This window comes from Oncorhynchus keta, chromosome 25 (assembly GCF_023373465.1).
Source record: "Oncorhynchus keta strain PuntledgeMale-10-30-2019 chromosome 25, Oket_V2, whole genome shotgun sequence".
Lineage (NCBI taxonomy): Eukaryota > Metazoa > Chordata > Actinopteri > Salmoniformes > Salmonidae > Oncorhynchus > Oncorhynchus keta.
In genome coordinates this window covers 14,978,747-15,000,788 of record NC_068445.1, presented here as the reverse complement: position 1 = coordinate 15,000,788, position 22,042 = coordinate 14,978,747, and the positions used below count along the sequence as shown (strand labels likewise).

The 22,042-nt window shown below is 40.0% G+C and overlaps 1 protein-coding gene across 1 annotated transcript in view; it reads left to right on the top strand.

Moving 5' to 3' along the window:
* si:dkeyp-14d3.1 (transmembrane protein 132C) overlaps window positions 1-22,042 on the top strand; it is a 231,085-nt gene that overhangs the window by 154,328 nt on the left and 54,715 nt on the right. The window lies entirely within an intron of this gene.

The following is a 22,042-nucleotide window of genomic DNA, read 5'->3' as shown; positions in this document are numbered from 1 at the left end:
ATAACAATGACATTGATAATTCCTTCAACAATCATTTCATTGCAGCAGGCAATCTTTTGGAGAAAATGTCGACCACAAATGAAGGAAGAAAAGATAAATATGAAGGGATTATGCATGAGTATGCTGATGCTGATGGTCAGAGTTTCTCACTAAGCCTCTTCCCACAGGATTAAATGATTGATGCCTTGCTAACCATAGACACTAAGAAAGCAACGGGCTGACAAACTTGACCCAGGGTTGCTGGCTAGAGCGGCACCACTTATCTCTGGTGTTCTCACTCATATTTGTAACCTCACGTTGACCTCTGGGGTCATACCTAAGATTTGGAAGACTGCCTATGTGCTGGCTCTGCACAAAGATGGGGATACTGGTGACCTTGATAATTGTCGACCAATCTCTAAGCTGTCTTGTCTTGCAGAAATGTTAGTCATTGGTAAATGTACAGCTGCACTCTGTCTTGTCTGACAACTGCATACTGAATACATTTCAGTCCGGTTTTAGACCGCCCGGGGCACAGTACTATCACAGCCACCACACTGGTTGTAAATTGTATTGTAAGAGCTTTGGATGAGAAGTTGAACTGTGTTGCTTTGTTTGTTGGCCTATCGAAGGCTTTCAATACAGTTGATCATTCTCTTCCATTGAATAGACTGACCTCATTGGGGTTGGCCTCCGATACATGTGTGTGGTTTCAGGATGATCTCAGTGATAGATCTCAGGCTATTATTGCAGATTGAGTAAAATCAGGTTTTGTCACTGTTCACAAAGGAGTCCCACAATTTTAGGTCCTTTATTATTCACTATATACGTAAATGATATCTGTAACTCTGAAAAAATACAACTTTAATTTCTATGCTGATGACACAGTACTATATGCCACAGCCCCATCACTCCCTCAAGCATTTACATTCCTGCAGTTTGACTTTCAATTGCTTCAAGATGAACTTGTAGATCTTAGACTGGTGCTTAATTCAAGTAAAACTAAGTATATGGTATTTTCGCAATCCAAAAGTATACAATTGTAAAATCTGAACAAAAAAATCTTGTCTGTCATCACAGGACAGAAAGGAAATTGTACAGGCCACTTTCATGTCAGTGCTTGATTATGGTGATGTTTTATATATGCATGGATCAGCATCAGTACTGAAGACATTGGAAGCAATGTGTCATGCAACATTGCGCTTTGTTACTGGTGCAAACTTTTGCACGCGTCATTGCCTTTTGTACACTTCAGTTGGCTGGGACTCCCTGACTTTTAGGAGGGCCAGACACTGGTTGATATTTGTCTATAAAGCTGTTTTACAGAAACTTATCTTAATCCTAATTATCTTAACTCAAAATTCCAGTGGTCAGATAGTATTTATCTGACTCTGTCACAGGACATGCTAGAGATACCCCGGATTCACTCCGAGTTAGGCAAAACAGCATTTGAATATCATGCTCCACACTCATGGAATGATTGCAAAGAGAATTCCAGTTAGATGTGTTGCTGCCTGTAAGACAGTTTAAATGCACATTACATTAACTTTAAACTGTGATTGCATTTTGTAATGTGTGTCTTTCTTATAGAAATGTATTTATTTTAATATTTTTAATCTCCATCTTGTACTTTGTATATGTTTTAATTTAGTTTTGTTTTACATTTTTATTAATTGCTGTGTTGTTTTTATTGTATCACAATAAAGGGCACAACTGTAAAAGAGACTCTGTTTCAGTTTGTTTCCCCTGTTTAAATAAAGGTTAATAAATATTTGGTAATACAATACCATTTGGGGAAATTAGGTCTAAAAAAAAGTATTATTATTATATTTAAATAGCCTACCTAAAAGATTTCAAGAGTCTTATTAAACTACATAGAATTGCAGGAAATTAGCTTAAAAAAAGGTCCCTCAAATTATACAAAATCAAGCTAGTGTTGTATTTAATATACTGTAGGCTGTCAATAAACAATAAAACATTTCAACTGTGAAAAAGGGGGCCCTGTGGAAAAACAGTTGGGAACCCCTGCATTACACTACACTACACTACAGGGACCTGTATTTTCCTCTCATTATTGAATGGCACTCATGCACTACTCTAGCTGATTGCCTTGCCAGGGCAAAGCATTGCATTTCTTTGCATAGCATGACTCATAGAGTCTACAGTTGAGGCTGATGTATGAATCCTGAAGTGGCAATCCATTAGAAGCTGGTATAGTAGAGCTGGGGGGCTGATGAGAAATAGCGCTAGCTAATTGAGTCTACTGCGGTGTTCACATGTGTCATAATACATGTAATGTTAATGAGTGCAACACATGTAATGAAATGTCCTCTGATCCGGAGCCACTCTCTCCTTGACACATAGGACGCTCTATTTAAATACCTATTTAATCTGCTTTCTAAATGAGAAGGATCTGTTCTATCCATCCTTGTTCCTTCTCTACAAAGCCTTTTCTACAACAGACTGGAAGAGAGAGGCAATTCCCACTTGTTTTTGATAAAGCGGCAAGCCTAGTGTGGGTGGGAACTGCACTTGTGCGGAACTAAGTTTGCGAGTTTCCCATTTTCAAAGAGTGGAAGTGCTTATTTTAATGGTGTATTATTTTAGTGTCAGATGTAAAATACATAAATAATAAATATCTACATAATTGAAAGGCTTAAAAAGGTGATGTAATTGTGGCTTCCTTTAAAGTTCGTTATTTTATTGGTGTATACCAAGTTTTGCTCTCCACATCTGGCCAAAATGTAGATGCCCCATTGATACAAAATGTGTTGTTTTCTTCCCCTATGTGAAACTAATAGATCAAATCCCTAAAACATTGGATCGAGAGGATTGTCAAAAAGATGAATTTCTTGACATATCATTAAGGCAGTATTTTCAGAGATGGTCTGTTTTGGTCTTCTATCTGAAAGCAAACGTGACCCTGTGAGGCTTGAGAGAGAACCGGGTCGGAGGATTTTGGTGGTGGTAATGCATTTAGCAGTGGAGTTGACCTTTGAGCCTGAATAGGGACGTTTCTGTCCAGAGGGCAGCTAAGCCAAGCTAAGCTGGCTATATGGATCTTGATCAGAGTCGGGTGAGAAAATCAGTCTGAGAGATCAGGTCATCCCTACCAGGCCTGTACCCGAGTAGGGGAAGAGCTCTCTATCGATCGGCTGAAAGTGATAGATTTGAGGCTGACATAGAGCAGGCTGATACTGACAGAGCTGCATCCCTGGCTGCATTCATATAGCCCTGAGGCCCAGCCCAGACTCCACGAATGAGCAGGCAGAAGCAGAATATCAGCAGGGCATCGCTATACCATCACCAGCCCATCCAGATGCATTAGCCCCCCTGCTGCTGCCCTCATCCCTCCACAAACCCTGCCTGTGTTTTGGGGCAGGCAGAGAGCCCATTGTGTCCCTGGTGCCTGATCTTGGTGTCTCCTCTCCTGGAGTGCTGAAACTCGCTGTCATTTGTATTCATCAGGGATACAGGCTCCTCCCACCCACCTGATCAATTGATATAGATATTGCAGGTGTGGTATTCATGAGCCTTGCAGGCAATTTGTCCTATAAAGTTCAAATATAGTGGTTCTACTTCTAGACATATTTTATTCACCAGCTTCCTAGCCCCGCATGAGAAGAGGAAATTCCTGGCCACTGTGCTCCAGAAGGTGTTTTACTTCCTGTCTGTTCACTGTAAGAGCCAATATTCAGTAACTACTCAAAACTACCTTCCAAAAGGAAGTTAATTTGTATTAACTTGGAGTTCTTGTGTTTACCTGTGAAGAACACTAATTTGTAAACCTACATTACATGTGGGAAGGAGGCAGTCTAATGAGAAAGAATGCTAGTGAATAAGTTGAACATGGGTACACATTAAAGATAGAATAGTATTGTAATTTAAAAGGTTTTATGTCCTAAGATTTGAAAGTGATTCCCTTGAAGAAATCAACGAGAAGTTTGAAGAGCACGCAGACAAATGCATTTTTTTAAGACCGTGGAGAGAGCAAGAAATCACCAGAAAGCTTTTGAGAAACATAATCACAAAAACATCACAACAAACTAAAAAAATATTTTTAATCCATATTTGATGCTGTTGTTTATGCAGCTTCAAAGTGCTTCTGTAGTTTTGTGATTTTTCCACCTTGTATTTTCCACCTCTCAACTCACATCAAGGTATTTTCTTTTTTATTGTAAACTCCATAATGTAATTAATATTTTAGGGAAGGATTTTTCCAGTCACCAGTGTGTCGTTGAGAAACTTCAGTTGGTGTAGGAGAGGTTTACCCATAAATCGTGTGTACTCAGAAATAATGTAGAACTAGAGCAATTCAACGAGACCAAAGGGTCAATACTATCCATGAGCTGTCATATGTATTCCCATGCCCCAGCAACCCCCTTATACACATCCATGACAGACAGCAGAATGTATGTATTGTCTGTCAGAGCAGCATGTTATTTTCCTTACAGTATAGGGTCGTCTATGAATATAGGAACCTCATAAATCAGTGAAAACTGCACTTTCCTTAAAAATGTTTGATCAAATTATAATATTTACTTGTGATATACACTTGTGTCTGAATGTTATCTTCTTTGGGATTGTGGGAGGCATTTTAACTTTTGGATTAATAGCGTGCCCAGAGTGAACTGCCTCCTACTCAGTCCCAGATGCTAATATATGCATATTTTTATTGGATAGAAAACACTCTGAAGGTTCTAAAACTGTTTGAATGATGTCTGTGAGTATAATAGAACTCATATGGCAGGCAAAAACCTGAGAAAAAATCCAAACAGGAAGTGGTCAATCTGAGGATTGTAGTTTTTGAACTCAGCCCCTATCGAATTCACAGTTGGATATGGGTTATGTTGCACTTCCTAAGGCTTCCACTAGATGTCAGCCGTCTTTAGAATGTTGTTTCAGGCTTCTCCTGTGAAGGGGGGCCGGATGGGTGCTGTTTGACTAAGGGGTCTGCCAGCAGCCTCGTTCTCGGTCACGCGCATTTCACATGAGAGGTATCTCTCGTTCCATTGCTTTTCTACAGACAATGGAATTCTCCAGTTGGAACATTATTGAATATTTATGATAAAAACATCCAAAAGATTGATTCTATACTTAGTTTGACAAGTTTCTTTGACCTGTAATATAACTTTTGGAACTTTCCGTCAGACTGGACCTGAACGCGCTTTTGGATTTGTTTACCAAACGCCCTAACAAAAGAAGCTATTTGGACATAAATGGACAAAATGATGGACATTATCGAACAAAACAAACATTTATTGTGGAACTGCGATTCATGGGAGTGCATTCTGATGAAGATCATCAAAGGTAAGTGAATATTTATAATGCTATTTATGACTAATGTTGACTGCGCAACATGGCGGATATTTATTTTGGCTGGTTTGGGCTCTGAGCACCGTTCTCAGATTATGCTTTTTCCGTAAAGTTATTTTGAATTCTGAAACAGTGTTTGCATTAACTTATTGGATATAGGGGGCGCTCTTTTAATTTATGGATAAAAAAAACGTTCCCGTTTTAAAAAAGATATTATGTCACGAAAAGATGCTTGACTATGCATATAATTGACAGCTTTGGAAAGAAAACACTCTGACGTTTCCAAAACTGCAAAGATATTATCTGTGAGTGCCACAGAACTGATGCTACAGGCAAAACCAAGATGAAATTTCAAACAGGAAATGCCCCAGATTTTGAAAGCGCTGTGTTCCAATGTCTCCTTATATGGCTGTGAATGTGCAAGGAATGAGCATACACTTTCTGTCGTTTCCCCAAGGTGTCTGCAGCATTGTGACGTATTTGTAGGCATATCATTCGAAGATTGACCATAAGAGACTACATTTACCAGGTGCTCGCTAGGTGTCCTCCGTTGCAATTATTGCGTAATCTCCAGCTGCGTGTATTTTTCCATTTGCGTCAGAGGAGAAACCCAACTGCCACGAATGACTTATCATCGAATAGATATGTGAAAAACACCTTGAGGATTGATTCTAAACAACGTTTGTCATGTTTCTGTCGATATTATGGAGTTAATTTGGAAAAAAGTTTGCCGTTGTAATGACTGAATTTTCGGGGGTTTTTCTTAGCCAAACGTGATGAACAAAACGGAGGGATTTCTCCTACACAAATAATCTTTTTGGAAAAACTGAACATTTGCTATCTAACTGAGAGTCTCCTCATTGACAACATCCAAAGTTCTTCAAAGGTAAATTCTTTTATTTGAATGCTTTCCTTGTTTTTGTGAAAATGTTGCCTGATGAATGCTAGGCTTAATGCTATGCTAGCTATCAATACTCTTACACAAATGCTTGTGTAGCTATGGTTGAAAAGCATATTTTGAAAATCTGAGATGACAGTGTTGTTAACAAAAGGCTAAGCTTGTGAGCCAATATATTTATTTCATTTAATTTGCGATTGTCATGAATAGTTAACGTTGCGTTATGGTAATGAGCTTGAGACTATGATTACGCTCCCGGATATGGGATTGCTCGACGCAAGAAGTTAAGGAGAAGTGTATCTAAAGTTCCATGCATAACACTTGAATTTTCAACAACATTTATAATGAGTATTTCTGTGAATTCATGTGGCTCTCTGCAATATCACTGCGTGTTTTGGAACTACAGAACATAACACGCCAATGTAAAATAAGATTTTTGGATATAAATATGAACTTTACCGAACAAAACATACATGTGTTGTGTAACATGAAGTCCTATGAGTGTAATCTGAGGAAGATCATCAAAGGTTAGTGATTAATTGTATCTCTATTTGTGATTTTTGTGACTACTCTCTTTGGCTGGAAAAATGGCTGGGTTTTTCTGTGAGTTGACCTAACATAATCATTTGTGGAGCTTTCACTGTAAAGCATTTTTGAAAACAGACACTGTGGCTGGATTACCGAGAAGTGTATCTTTAAAATGGTGCCTAATACTTGTATGTTTGAGAAATTTGATTTGTTGATTTGTATTTGGCGCCCTGCAATTTCATTGGCTGTTGGTGCGGGGTTCCGCTATCGGAACAGGGTTGCCCTAGACAGGTTATCTCTCCTAAAAATGATCCTGGATCTTCTCTTCAATCCCATTGCTCCTTTCTTTAGGGCTTTGCAGTTAGTTAATGAGTGAATGAACAGTGAGTTCAGTGCTATCCAGAAAACAACCAAAACTCTATATAATGGCCCTGAGGCCTCCGTCGTGATAGTTGTGTTATTTCCAACACCATCAGACCCTGGCCATGGGATTCCCAGCTGGCTCTCTCATTAGACCTCTGTACCCAAGCTGGCACTCAGTGGAGATCTCCACTATCAAAGTAGCCATTGAATCCAGCAGCACTTCTCACCCTGCCTCCCCTGCACTGGCCTGTTCTAATAAGAAGATAAGCTCTGAGATGAGCGGGCTCTGGAGGTCCAGCTGACACTATTGGAAAGTGGTTAGTGTTGTTTTAGGAGGCAGTGAGGGATGACTGCCTGGTGGACAGACTGTATGACCTGTTCCCGGTGACACACACACACACAGCAGTCCCCCCTGTTTACAACCTCTCTGAGGGGAAAGAAGGGAGAGAGAAAATAAACATAGAGAGAGAGGTGGCTTGGTCTCAGATGGAAAAAGAGTGTGAAATGGAGAGACCCTCATTAAAAGGGAGCGTTCATTTCACAAACGTCCCCACCACTTCAATGAGTTGTCATGCAGTGATAAATTGTTCTGCGTGGTGCAAACCAGGCCTTTATTCTCTTCTCCTCCACCATGTTCACTTCCTCCCAATTAAATGCCCATTGGACTGAGAAAGAGAGAGCACACTGGGCACTACACAGAGAGGAGAGTGGAGTGGATGAAAGGACATGGGGAAGTAATTCTGCTTTGAAAGTCTCTTAGCCTGCTTAAAGTGGAACTGACAGCGTTTTAACTACTTTGCAGATATGAAACAATCAGACAGAAAAGAAACAAACAGAAAAGGTTTGAGATGGTTTAGCTAATATCCCCTCGTTAGATTTTAGCTCATCTTGCTCTGGCTAGCATTAGTTGTTGATCTTGTTCTTGTTGATGTGCATAACTGAGGGAGAAAGCACCTACCTTTTCATGGTTGTTTGATCAATAGGACTGTAAAGTTCCCAAATGTAAGAGGACTCCTGCGGTATTTACATATGTGACAGACCGGCTCGATTCGGTCTTATGTAGCAACATTTGAAATGGCGTTTTTTTTTAACATTGCATAAAAGTAGAGACTAGAAAATGGTATATCGGGAAAGTAATTCTGCAATTCTGAAAGTTGCTAAACTTGTAACCGCACTTTTGAGAAAATGGCCCTTTATGATTTTTGGTATACCTACTGGAGAGCTCTTCTTTGTCTACACCCATTCAGTATTATTCTCACCCTCTTAAGCCTTAGCTCCACACATCTCTTTAAGGATCCACATGTACTAAACAACCAAAGATTTCAAGATTAAAGGTTGGTGTATTTTAACACCAATAAACCCACCTGTTTAAAAATGAATTTAGGATATGTCAATTTAGCAAACCAGGCAACTGGAAGATACTTCCTAAACAATGTTTTGGTTCGTTTCTAGCTAGCTAGTTAATGTTACCTTAGCTGGCTAGACAGTTAAAATGGTGACCATGTCATAAAGCTAACAACGTCTTCACTTTAGCTCATTTGTATTCATTATTTCAGGAAAAAAACTCTAAACAATATCATTATTTACAAGTAAATCAAATCAATTTTATTGGTCACATACACATGGTTAGCAGATGTTAATGCGAGCGTAGTGAAATGCTTGTGCTTCTAGTTCCGACTGCAATAATATTTAACAGTAATCTAACATTCACAACAACTACCTTATACACATATACACAAATGTAAAGGGATGAACCAATTATGTACATATTAATATATGGACTAGCGATGGCGTGCGGCATAGGTAAGATGCAGTAGATGGTATAGAACACAGTACATATACATATGAGATGAGTAATGTAGAATATGTAAACATTATTAAAGTGGCATTATTAAAAGTGACTAGTGATACCTTTTATTGAGCCCATTTATTTAACCTGTTGCGACGAGCAATCCCGTATCCGGGAGCGTAATTATAGCCTCAAGCTCATTACCATAACGCAACGTTAACTATTCATGAAAATCGCAAATGAAATTAAATAAATATATTGGCTCACAAGCTTAGCCTTTTGTTAACAACACTGTCATCTCAGATTTTCAAAATATGCTTTTCAACCATAGCTACACAAGCATTTGTGTAAGGGTATTGATAGCTAGCATAGCATTAAGCCTAGCATTCAGCAGGCAACATTTTCACAAAAACAAGAAAAGCATTCAAATAAAATAATTTACCTTTGAAGAACTTCAGATGTTTTCAATGAGGAGACTCTCAGTTAGATAGCAAATGTTCAGTTTTTCCAAAAATATTATTTGTGTAGGAGAAATAGCTCCGTTTTGTTAATCACGTTTGGCTAAGAAAAAAACCCGTATCCAGGAGTGTAATTATAGCCTCAAGCTCATTACCATAACGCAATGTTAACTATTCATGAAAATCGCAAATGAAATGAAATAAATATATTGGCTCTCAAGCTTAGCCTTTTGTTAACAACACTGTCATCTCAGATTTTCAAAATATGCTTTTCAACCATAGCAAAACAAGCATTTGTGTAAGAGTATTGATAGCTAGCATAGCATTAAGCCTAGCATTCAGCAGGCAACATTTTCACAAAAACAAGAAAAGCATTCAAATAAAATAATTTACCTTTGAAGAACTTCGGATGTTTTCAATGAGGAGACTCTCAGTTAGATAGCAGATAGCAAATATTATTTGTGTAGGAGAAATCTCTCCGTTTTGTTCATCATGTTTGGCTGAGAAAAACCCCCGAAAATTCAGTCATTAAAACGCAAACTTTTTTCCAAATTAACTCCATAATATCGACAGAAACATGGCAAACGTTGTTTAGAATCAATCCTCAAGGTGTTTTTCACATATCTATTCGATGATAAGTCACTTGTGGCAGTTTGGTTTCTCCTCTCTTCAAAATGGAAACATGCACGCACCTGGAGATTATGCAATAATTGCAACGGAGGACACCTGGTAAATGTAGTCTCTTATGGTCAATCTTCCAATGATATGCCTACAAATTCGTCACAACGCTGCAAACACCTTGGGGAAACAACAGAAAGTGTAGGCTCTCTCCTTGCGCATTCACAGCCATATAAGGAGACATTGGAACACAGCGCCTCAAAAATCTGGCTAACTTCCTGTATGAAATTTCATCTTGGTTTCGCCTGTAGCATTAGTTCTGTGGCACTCACAGACAAAATCTTTGCAGTTTTGGAAACGTCAGAGTGTTTTCTTTCCAAATTTGTCAATTATATGCATAGTCAAGCATCTTTTTTCGTGACAAAATATATTTTTTAAAACGGGAACGTTTTTCATCCAAAAATGAAATACTGCCCCCAGAGGTTCAAGGGGTTAAGTGGCCAGAGATTTGAGTCTGTATGTTGGCAGCAGCCTCTCTATGTTAGTGATGGCTGTTTAACAGTCTGATGGCCTTGAGATAGTAGCTGTTTTTCAGTCTCTCGGTCCCAGCTTTGATGCACCTGTACTGACCTCGCCTTCTGGATGATAGCGCGGTGAACAGGCAGTTGCTCGGGTGGTTGTTGTCATTAATCTTTTTTGCCTTCCTGTGCCATCGGGGGCTGTAGGTGTCCTGGAGGACAGGTAGTTTACCCCCGGTGATACGTTATGCAGACCGCACTACCCTCTGGAGAGCCTTGCGGTTGAGGGCGGTGCAATTGCCGTAACAGGCGGTGATACAGCCCGACAGGATGCTCCCGATTGTGCATCTGTAAAAGTTTGTCAGCTTTTGACTAGTGTCTCAAAGCACTTCATGATGACAGAAGTGAGTGCAATGGGGCGATAGTCATTTAGTTCAGTTACTTTAGCTTTCTTGGGAACATGAACAATGGTGGCCATCTTAGAGCATGTGGGAACAGCAGACTGGGATAGGGAATGGTTGAATATGTCCATAAACACAGCAGCCAGCTGGTCTGTGCATGCTCTGAGGATGCGGCTAGGGATGCTGTCTGGACTGGCAGCCTTGCGAGAGTTAACAGGTTTAAATGTTTTACTCACGTTGGCCACGGAGAAGGAGAGCCCACAGGCTTTGGTTTTGGGCCGTGTCAGTGGCACTGATTGTCCTCAAAGTGAGTAAAGTAGTTGTTTAACTTGTCTGGGAGCAATTCGTCGATGTCTGCGACAGGGCTGGTTTTCTTTATGTAATCCGTCCACATACGTCTTGTGTTCGAGCCGTTAAATTGCGACTCTTCTTTGTCTCTATACTGACACTTTGCTTTGCCTTGTGGAGTGAATAATAATTTTGTATTTGGTCATGTTTCCTGTCGCCTTGCCATGATTAAAAGTGTTGGTTCGCGCTTTCAGCTTTAAGCAAAAGCTGCCATTAATCCACGGTTTCTGGTTAGGGAAGGTTTTAAGAGTCACAGCAGGTATGACATCGCCGATGCACTTGCTACTAAACTCGCTCCCTGAGTCAGCGTATATATGAATGTTGCTGTCTGAGGCTATCCACAGCATATCCCAGTCCATGTGATCGAAGCAATCTTGAAGCGTGGAATCCAATTGGTCAGACCAGTGTTGTATTGACCTGAGCACGGGCGTTTCGTGTTTGAGTTTAGGTCTATAGGCTGGAAGCAACTAAATGGATTCATGGTCAGATTTGCCAAAGACAGGGCGCAGGAGGGCTTTGTATGCACCGCGGAAGGAAGAGTAGCAATGATCCAGAATTCTGCCAGCTCTTTTTGAGCATTCGATATGCTGATAGAATTTAGGGGGTATTAATCTTAGGTTAGCTTTGTTACAATTCCCAGCTACAATAAATGCAGCCTCAGGATGTATGGTTTCCAGTTTACATAGAGTCCAGTGAAGTTATTTCTTGGCCGACGAGGTATCTGCTTGGGGGGATATACACGGCTGCGACTATAATCGAAGAGAGTTCTCTTGGAAGATAATGCGGTCGGCATTTGATTGTAAGGAATTCTAGGTCAGGTGAACAAAAGGACTTGAGTTCCTGTATGCTGTTGTGAGTACACCATGAGTTGTCAATCATAAGGCATACACCCCCGCCCTTCTTCTTACCAGAGAGATGTTTGTTTCTGTCTGCACGATGCGTGAAGAAATCGGGTGGCTGTACCGACTCTGACAATGTATCCTGAGTGAGCCATGTTTCAGTGAAACAGAGAATGTTGCAATCTCTGATGTCTCTATGGAAGGCAACTCGTGCCATAATTCCGTCCGCCTTCCTGGTCGTAATGATGGTAAGTTGACATCGCTTTTATATCAGATAGTTCTTTCCGGCTGTATGTAATAACACTTGAGAATTTCTGGGCTAACAATGTAAGCAATAGTACATTAAAAAACAAATAACTGCATAGTTTTCTAAGGACCTGAAGTGAGGCGACCATCTCTGTCGGTGCCATCATCCATGGCAAGCCAATTACAGAATATAGCTTACGGTTGTGAGTGTGACAAAATAAAAGCAGGGGTTTCTACCTGATAATTTTTTTACTTGGACACTGTCTCGTTGGCCTAACGTTATATACCAATTTGACTTTGTTGCAGGTCATGTTGTTCTTCACATTACCATCTCTGGGAAACACATACTATATCAAATAAAATCTAACGATACAGTGAGATGGTTACTTGCATAGTGGAGTCTTTTGTTTAGACGTGTAGCTAGCTAGCTAAACAATGAACCATAATCCCAACTCAACATTACTACCCTGCAGGAATCTGCAGGTATCTAACCAACAGGGTTCAATATCAGCTAGCTAGCTAACATTGGGCAATAACTAGCAATTAAATTGACTCTGAGATACAAATAATATTACTACACAGATCATACATGCAACATTAGCTAGCGAGCCAGCCAGCTAACATTAGATAGTTAGCTATAACATTACGCTTTAACTTGCAATGAAAACAACATTTGAAACGTATAATATCTGAAAATGTAGCTAGCTAGACTCTCTTACCCAGAAATATGGATGGTTTCTCCACTCTCGGTCATGGATGCCATGGTTGCCCTTAGTTTGAAGTATTATTCCGGAGACAGGTTTGTTCTCTTTTTGACTCCCTCTGCATATTTGCAATCAAATGCCAGAATTTTGGAGAGCAAAATTTTTGCAGTTGTACTATGTGATGGCTTTAAAAAAAAAAGCTGCATTAGAAAGGATTACCTACACAGCTCATGTTATAGACAGAAGCGTGCTACATGGCAGACCAATCTAAACTCATGTCTCGGCATGTCCAGCCCATCCATTATGTCAGCCAATCATGGCTACCGGGAAGGTTCCTGTCATTTTTCATGGCTAAACCAACTACAGTAGGCTCATAATTTAATTTCTGGCCATATGCCTAGTTTCCTGAAACGAGTCACATATTTGCAGAAATCCATTCAGTATTTTGTAGCTTTTGGCGAATGTGTTCGACTGATCTAATGTCATGCTGTTGCTACTGCCTGTAAACACACAGTCCAGTTTAAAGTGAATGATGGCAGGCCGGTGTGGTAAATGGCTTATTTGCATAAAGGCCTAATGTAGTTCTGATTGGCTATGGCGCACCAGTCTGTGTATTGTCCGGTCCTGGACAAGACTGCCACATTTTTACTAGGTTTTATTTACTGCAGTGTCTAATAATTGTAAAACCGCACGGCCACTTCCCGACTCTATACTGCTATAGAATTTTCACAAATGCCTTACTCTACATTCCCAAACATTCTATGAATTTAAGAAAATATTAAAATGACAATTTCTACGGTGCATTCGGAAAGTATTCAGACCCTTTGACTTTTTTTTTCTTATTCTAAAATGTATTAAATAAAAAGTCCTAAGAAATCTACACACAATACCCCATAATGACAAAGCAAAAACTAACTTTTTTCAATTTTTCAAAATGTATGGAAAAAAAAACTAATTTACATAAGTATTCAGACCCTTTGCTATGAGACTCAAAATTGAGCTCAGGTGCATCCTGTTTCCATTGATCATCCTTGAGATGTTTTTACAACTTGATTGGAGTCCACCAGTGGTAAATTCAATTGATTGGACAAAATTGGAAAGGCACACACCTGTCTATATAAGGTCCCACAGTTGACAGTGCATGTCAGAGCAAAAACCAAGCCATGAGGTTGAAGGAATTGTCCGTAGAGCTCAAAGACAGGATTGTGTCGAGGCACGGATCTTGTGAATTGGACCAAAAATTGTCTGCATCATTGAAGGTCCCCAAAAACACAGTGGCCTCTGTCCTTCTTAAATGGAAGAAGTTTGGAACCACTGAGAGCTGGCCTCCCAGCCAAACTGAGTAATTAGGGGAAAAGGGCCTTGGTCAGGGAGGTGAGCAAGAACCCAATGGTCACTCTGACAGAGCTCCAGAGTTCCCTCTATGGAGATGGGAAAACCTTCCAGAAGGACAACAATCTCTGCAGCATTCCACCAATCAGGTCTTTATGGTAGAGTGGCCAGACGGAAGCCACTCCTCAGTAAAAGGCACATGACAGCCCACTTGGAGTTTGCCAAAAGGCACCTAAAGACTCTCAGACCATGAGAAACAAGATTCTCTGGTCTGATGAAACCAACATTGTCTCTTTGGCCTGAATACCAAGCGTCACGTCTGGAGGAAACCTGGCACCATTGCTACAGTGAAGAATGGTGGTGGCAGCATCATGCTGTGGGGATGTTTTTCAGCAGCAGGGACTGGGAGATTAGTCAGGATCGAAGGAAAGATGAACGGAGCAAAGTACAGAGAGATCCTTGATGAAAACATGCTTCAGTGTACTCAGGACCTCAGAATGGGGAGAAGGTGCACCTTCCAACAGAGCAACAATACAAGCCAGACGCGAGCACACAGCCAAGAAAACGCAGGAGTGGCTAAGGGGCCAATTTAATCCATTTTAGAAAAAGTCTGTAATGTAACAAAATGTGGAAAAAGTCAAGGGATCTGAATACTTTCCGAATGCACTGTAAGTGCTCACTGGTCAATTTTTTCTTTTAAAAGGTGTTATTCTCCCTGGGGGTGTATATGAACAGATTTGAACAAGATTTCATGTTACTAAAACGTTGGCAGTTCCAGTTTAATAGCTTCATGACACAGATGGATTGTCATTTATTTTCTGAAACATATTTGTCATCTTCTTATGCCCTTTTTATTGTCTCCCTGTACACAAATAATGTGAAAGGTAGACAATGTTTGTTTATCTCAGAGTAGTGGGTTATCTACGCTTAAAAAAAATTAAAAATAATGAACTTAAATTGCTTGACTGTTGAAGGGCTATCACATTTTATATGTGCATCTGTCATATTAATTCATCACCTGCTCAAATTGAGAGAAAAAAATATGAGTGGGCCAGCATGCCCAGTATTATAATAGGTTATGCACACAACAATCAAGTAAAATATTATTGAGTACATAAGACTGCATTGGTCAATGATGTGCTCCTACTTATTCGTACGGTAGGCTACGTGAGCAAGGCACATTAAGCTGGGTTTTAAACTGCCCCAGTGGTTTTGACATAGGTATAAGCACAGATGGGTCTCTCTCCCTCTCCACACCAGATGTATTTTTACTGCTTTCTTTCTCGCTCTCACCAGTGCTTTATGAATAATACAAGCCTTTCAAATCCCTGGCTCAATGTTGTGCTTGACCTGCTCTAGTGGGAGCAGTGGTCAAGGTGGCTGGGTTAGAATGTGAATGTTTTAGGGCAGGCAGAGGCAGATGTGGCGAGCGGGATCACTAGCCTGTAGCCTGGGACAGCACAGGGAGCTTGGCTGGCTGCTTCTCATGCTGGCTGTGTCACTCTGGCTGACACTATAAGTCTCACTTATTTTCAGATACAAGCCAGATGCGGGCAGAAATTATGGCCCAGACCACATCTCCAAGCAGCGACCTCACCGTGCTGAATGCTAACAGAGGCCCATGATAAACTGGGCAGCCACTTCTCCCAGATGTTATAAGGCAAAGGCCGAAAAACAATCAATCTGTGTGGCTGAGACAGGGCCGATTGGCTATCAAATAGGGTCTCCAGAACTGGTAGCTATTTGCTCCTGGGTCACAGAACAACCCGCATCAAGGCCATGCAAGGTAATAGTGTTAAGGAGTCACTCAATATAAGTGAGTTTTAGGTATATGGTTTCTCAGGTATAAGGGTGACAAAAATGTATCACATTCCTAAAAAGTCTAAGTCTCCCATCCAAGTGGTAGCATTACACTGTTAAAACGAAGTGCTTTGTAACACTAAAACTAGTGGCAACTCAGCTGGCACCACCTTAAAGGAGTCAAAACCTTATATTTGCTGGAATATTGAAACACATGGTTGTGAGGGTAGTGTACTGAAACATTCATCCTGAGGTGTTCTGAAACCTGACATGGTTTGTTCTAACACCACATAATCAAGAGTTGTGCACCACCTTGACAGAGACTGGGAGCACTAACCTGAAAAGGCATGTCCAGTGCAGAATTAGATCCCTTCTCTTTCGGTGTTGTTCCCTCTAAAGCTCCTAAACACTATGAAGGTGTTTTGAATCCTGTCTAGTGCAGAATTAGATCCCTTCTCTTTCGGTGTTGTTCCCTCTAAAGCTCCTAAACACTATGAAGGTGTTTTGAATCCTGTCTAGTGCAGAATTAGATCCCTTCTCTTTCGGTGTTGTTCCCTCTAAAGCTCCTAAACACTATGAAGGTGTTTTGAATCCTGTCTAGTGCAGAATTAGATCCCTTCTCTTTCGGCGTTGTTCCCTCTAAAGCTCCTAAACACTATGAAGGTGTTTTGAATCCTGTCTAGTGCAGAATTAGATCCATTCTTCTAGAGTCTCCCAATACTCTAAATGGGAGTCCCTCTTATTGTATATTCCCTGCTCTGATATGGTGTTGATTAACTGCTCATCGGTAATTCCAAAAGCTCAAATGTACAGTACTATGCTCAAACAAAGAACACCAGAAAATATTGTTTTGTGAAAATAAATGGTTGGTCCAGGATAATAACTAATGAGTACAACATTACTTTTTCAATACATGATTGAAGCTTCAAATGCTTTCTGTTATTTGCAAATTATTAAATTACAAAACATTAACAGGTCTTTCACTGTCATGTGTTATCCCTCGCTGGCCTCTAGGACACCAGGCTGCTCGTTATGGCGCACACATGTCACCATCGTTACACGCATCTGCGCATAATGACACTCACCTGGACTCCATCACCTCCTTGATTACCTGTCCTTTATATGTCACTCCCTTTGGTTCCCTCCCCAGGCGTCATTGTTTCTGTTTCATGTCTGTGCGGTGTTCGTGTTTCCTGTTTTGTATTATGTTTTCGTTTATTGATTAAATCACTCTCTCCCAGAATTTGCTTAACGACTCGCAGCGCACATCGTAACATTCACATTTTTATATTGATAAAGATATGTATAATATTCTGGAAAATCAATAGAAATGTGGCATATTTCACATTCATGGAAAGAAATACAGGCAATGACTGCTAACGTTAGAAGTAGCAGTCATACAAAACTTCAGCCCAGGGCTCATTGTGATCCACCGGTCATCCATTATGCGAATGTCCTGACCTGAGTCTTTATTTTCAGATCATGATACATGGCATGGAAGGTTGTTCAGATGAATTGAATCACAATACAGTTGAGATAGACAATATGATTGACAGTTGGCAGTAGTCTGTGATCCAGGTCTTGATTGGTTGTGTTTAGGACTGGCCAGCCTGTGGGTAACATTGTATGTATGTTTTTCTGCAGGGAGCCAGAGAAAAAATAATAATAATAACAAGCAATACAGACAGTACATGACAGTATAATTACGTTATAAAATACTATAATATTACATTGAAATATGAATACAATTATTAAACATATCAATACCAATATGCAGAAAGCATATACGTGATTAAGCTTTGCAAATATAGATAGCATCAAGATAACAAAAATCTATGTCAAAAGTGGGATGCAATAACATGTGGTGTGTTAGGCCAAAGCTGTAGCAGGCAAAAAGGGCAGTGGCTATTTAATTTAGCATATAGTATGTTGGGTATACATCAAACAGTAAATAAAACTCATCAAGCTAGTAGGCAAACAAGCCAGCAGTATTAACTAAAAAGCAGGCCTTAATTTGCATAGATTAGCACGAAGGGTGCAAACAATGAGGTGTCAATTAACTCCAGTAGCATCAAGAACACTGATCAATTAATCAAAATGGCTGTTTTTAGACTGTTAGCATTAACCTTACAGAGACACCCGTTCCCAGCTGGGACCCCCCCCAACACCCTCAGCTGTAATGTGGCGCATGGAACGCAAGAAATATTCCTAAAAATATTTAACCTCCACACATTAACAAGTCCAATAGCTCAAATGAAAGATAAACAAGTTGTTTATCTACCCAGCAAGTCAGATTTCTAAAATGTTTTACGGCGAAAACATAGCACATATTTATGTCAAACCACCACCGCAGACATAGCTCATTTGCATAGCCAAGTAGGAAAAAATCTGCAATCAACAAACGCAGGATTAAAAGAAAAATCATTTCACTAACCTTTTGAAATCTTCATCAGATGACAGTAATATAACATGTTACACAGTACATTCATTTTTTTTTCAATAATCTGCAATATATATCCATAAATCTCTGTTTACAATGATGCATCGTTCAAAAAATGCTACTAAAATGTCAGGAGAAATGCCGATAGCTCCGGCAGATAACGTCAGCTAACAAGGAATACACATCATAAACTTTGACTAAATATGCATGTTCTACATATGTATAGGAAGATACACTTCTTCTAAATGCAATCGCTGTGTTACATTTATTTTTAACGTTACAGGTTGCGTTCACTAGGCTATACTAGGAGTCAGCGCTCCTAAAGTAGCATTATCGCTCCTCTATCTTGGAGTCGACAGAAACCCAAATTTACCACGTAAATATTCCCTTACCTTTGCTGTTCTTCCATCAAAAGACCTGGAAGGGATTATACTTACCAAAACAGCGTTTAGTTTTCAAGTCTGCGTCTTTCGGTTCTCAAACACGACACTTTTCGGTCGAAATGTAGCCAAAAGTCAAGTGGATGCGCACCAAAACGTCGAACTTACATATTATATGTCGAGTAAACTTGTCAAACTAACTTCATAATCAAGCTTTAACATGTTATAAAGGTGTACAGCAAACGTGAGAACGAACAGAAACACAGGCACCGTTCAATCGATCTTGAAAAAAGACAGGACTTGACCAGAGCGCACATAAAAGTGACCGTTTTTTTTGAGTGAAGGAGAGCTTTCGGCATGCTCAAACTCTCGCGAGTGCGCGATTCTCACAATGAGAAGCCCCATTGAAAGCTGAGATCGCGCTGAACACGTAGGGACTGTTCCCAGAGCTGTAACTGTTTGGGAAGGGTGTTTGCGATGACGTCAAAGCTGGGCCAACTTTTATCATGACGAGATAGTTTGGAAGAATGCATGCTCTGAGAATTCTGCTTTACATAGAGACAAAATTAAACGGTTTTAGAAGCTTTAGAGTGTTTTCTATTCAATGATATTTTTTATATGCATATATTAGCAACTTTTGACAAACATTTATCCTGTTTCATAAGGGCACCAAATTCCTCCAGTAGGGGCAGTAAACAGCCCTATCTCTAAGGCCAACGTCCTACACAAAACAAATGTTTTATTGAGTTCATTATTTTTCTGTTTCCTTTTTCAATGTGATAACATTTTGTACTCACGTTTTAATTGACATACTTTCTTGGATTGTGTAAAACAGTTTAGTCTTGAAGAATGGCTGAGTATCCCAAGGCAGTGTTTTGACAAGTAGGAGACCTGGGTTCACCTGCAATTAGAATATCAGTGATGAAGGCCCACTTTATACATGTTACCTCTGCTATAACTTGCATAGCGTTAAACGTTTTGATTGTAACATTTATTTGTAAATGCCTGGTCAACTGTAGCTATAATTAGTGCCACAGTCTACCCTAGGAAAAGTATTACATTCCCAGTGTCTTCTTTAGAAAATTCAATCAATATTTATAATCAATCAATATTTATGCAATAAATAATTTGAAATTAAAAAATATTTGATTATACAAGAGACACAGTCTGCCCAAAAATATTTTCTGTGTTTTGATGATGCCTTTTACATGCACCGAAACACCAAAAAGTGTTTAACACTCCATTCTGTTTAAAAAAAAACATTAAATGTATCATAACACTTGCATTGGGTGTCACGCCCTGGCCATAGAGAGGCTTTTATTCTCTATTTCGGTTAGGCCAGGGTGTGACTAGGGTGGGCATTCTAGTTTCTGTATTTCTATGTTTTCTATTTCTTTGTGTTTGGCCGGGTGTGGTTCTCAATCAGAGGCAGCTGTCTATCTTTGTCTCTGATTGGGAATCATACTTAGGCAGCCTTTTTTCCTTTCGCATTTGTGGGTAGTTGACTTTGTTAGTGGCACTATAGCCCCAGTAAGTTTCATGGTCGGTCTATTTTAACAGTCTACTAGTTAGAGTAATAACTCCTGTACTACAGGAATCTGGCTCATATTTCACTATGACCTCTGTCTCATTCAGAGTCAGCTGTAAGTAACTCTTCTGTTGTGCACCACATCTCTCCATCTTGCCAATAATCACGCTTTCTGTGTGTGTGTGGCTGGCTGTGTGGGCCATTGAAGCATCTTATTACTGACCGGGCCTGCTCTATCACTTCTGCTGGTCCCAGCTTGCTGGGTCACTTCCAAAATACTGTAACTAATGTAACACTGCCCTTTGTTTCAGCAGGTCTCAACCATTTACCCCATCTATTATAAAAGACCCTCTGGAAATGGAGGAATCCCAGCAGACAAAGAATTAATTTCCTGCAGCCACTATTTTAAGGGAATTGAAGCAAAGTCAGCACCAGAGTGAGAGCGAGAGAGGGGTTTATATGCTATGTAACACTGTCACAGTCAATAAAAATGTAATGAAAAGCTATTTGAAGATGGTGCCACATTAAGTGTTTTTGTGATTCCTTGGTATCTTTTGGCACAGCTAATAATCATTTCACTCCAAAGCCTGAATGGACTGGGTAATTGACGCTTACAAAAGTCCAGGCTCCTTTTAACGGAACTTAATCCCCCTTTTCTCTCTTTTTTTTCACAAGCACACAGTCATAAGTAAAAGTATTAAGGACCCATGCTGGCAGTATACGGAGCAGTATACAAATTCATGTGTTCTTCCCTCATGCAGAGAAAGGAACAGGGTCAACCGGAAGTCATACACACAGCAGATAGAGCCTGTTACAAGGTGTCAGTATTAGTGATATGAAAATATTTCAATGTCTTCTATAGACATCATTTTGGAATTAGGTTAATAGCCATACCTTAATTCTGCATAATGTCATGCCATCTCAGAAGCTTTTGAAAGCCAAGTCTTCAGTATAGACACAGCTTTAACCAAGGTTATGTAGTAGCAATTAAATGAGAAGACCTTGCTTGGAATGACATTTTTCACTCTATAGGATTAAACAATGTCATGTGAGGTCCTCAAAGCAAAGAGCAGACAGTCCTCAATGATCTAAAGGCTGTGTACCTTGGCTCCAAGGCCTTTCTCGTGCTGGTTCAGCTTGCTTAGCTGTCTTATTGAAATCAAACTGTAATGAAGTGAATGGCTATAACAGACAATTTCATGTTCATGTCTGGCTAAGAGAGTAAAGCCTTTCCCAGGCCTGTCTTAATTGGCCCAATTATCTCCTCTGACAGTGTGATGGCTGTGTAATGAAAGGTTAGGGGCTTTATTGGGAGTAATGAACCCCTGCTGATCCTCTTTCTCCACCAGGGTTTCCATTTAATAAAAATACTGAGGTCAGACACAGCTGCCCACTCACTAATAGAACTGAGCTTGTTTCTCTACCCAGAGCTGTGAACTCACTAACAGTAACAGATCTATCCACTCAGTAATGGAGCTGATTCTAGAGCTGTCCACTCAGTAATAGTGCTGATTCTAGAGTTGTCCACCCAGTAGCAGTGCGGATTCTAGAGATGTT